Consider the following 1,525-nt stretch of genomic DNA (forward strand, 5'->3'; position numbering starts at 1 on the left):
TGAATTTTGAAGTCACAGTCTTTTCTATTTGTCTGAAACAGGAAGTTCTTTTTTTTTTTTTTTTTTTTTGAAAGAGTTTCTCTGTGTAGCTCTGGCTGTCCTGGAACTCACTCTGTAGACCAGGCTGGCCTCAAACTCAGAAATCCGCCTGCCTCTGCCTCCCAAGTGCTGGGATTAAAGGCGTGCGCCACCACTGCCAGGCTTTTCTATTTGTCTAAGGCATTGCAACTCAACTGAAAAGGTGTGTTTATGAACCAGAGAGTTTTCTATGGGAAGAAGAATATTCTTCTTCCAGTCTGATTTCTACATTTCTCCCAACTTGCTTTACCTTCAAGTTTCTCTTGCTCTTTCTAGATAGAGAAACTATCGACTCTTTAAACTTTAAAGAAGTCTATTTTTCTATTTTCTTTTTTCTAGTTACCAAATATCTTCAGTAAGAAACTATATTTCTGTTATTTTGCTAAAATGAGTTGACAGGCCAAACAGTCTGCTTTGTACTTACAACTACAGGTTAGCACTGCTCTCAGCTTTTTTTTTTTTTTTTTTTGACAGAGAGTAGAGGTTAATGCAGATACTCCTAAGTGGTCAAGACACTGAAAACAAGCTCAGGAGCCATCTATGTTACTTATGTGCCCCAAGCCTCATGGCTGAAGACGTGGCAGAAGGAATGGAAAAGCCAGAGTTTCAGGAGGAATGCTGAGACGCGCTGTGTTCTTCACTTACGGCTGTGGCAGTCATAGAATCACAGGAACTGTGGTTAACTGCACAAGACGTGTGAAAGATTAGGTGTGTCAACATACCCTTGTGGACCGGGGAGGCGCTTACCAGGCCTCACCATTTCTAAGGATCTATTGGCATTTGGTGGCTGCTGGAGGGGAGTGGGGGGAGAGAATAGCCTTTTCTTTGGGGATGTGCTGGGTGGTAGGGTGCCCATCCTCAGTGAATGGTCCTGTATCCATGTGCACATGAACGTGGGAGGAAGATGTTTTGGGAGGAGGAATCTGGTGTCATGGGTAGGAGTTGAAAATGGATGTGACCAGGATACATTGTATATATGTGTGAAATTGTCAAAGAATAGATACAAAATATTCTTGTAGAAATCAGATTTCTTTCCTTCCCTGTGGAAACGTGTTTTATAGCACTAAAATTTGAGTGGAAATGTTAAAATATTTAAAAAATAATATTTTATTAAATCTTAGAGGATTTCATACATGCATACAAGATATTGTGAAGACATTCACTTCCTCATACTCCTTCCCCAACTTTTCCTAGAGCCACTCCCACCTCCACCCTGCCCACTTTGAGTCCTAGTCTTTCTTTCTCTTCCTTCCCTTCCTCCCTCCCTCCCTCCCTCCCTCCCTCCCTTCCTCCCTTCCTCCCTCCTTCCCTCTCTTCCTTCCTTCCTTCCTTCCTTCCTTCCTTCCTTCCTTCCTTCCTTCCTTCCTCCTTTCCTTCCTTCCTCACACATTCTCTCCCTTCCTACCTTTCCTTTCCTTTCCTTTCCTTTCCTTTCCTTTCCTTTCCT

Source organism: Grammomys surdaster, unplaced genomic scaffold (genome assembly GCF_004785775.1).
Source record: "Grammomys surdaster isolate TR1022 unplaced genomic scaffold, NIH_TR_1.0 99, whole genome shotgun sequence".
In the NCBI taxonomy this organism is placed as follows: Eukaryota; Metazoa; Chordata; class Mammalia; order Rodentia; family Muridae; genus Grammomys; species Grammomys surdaster.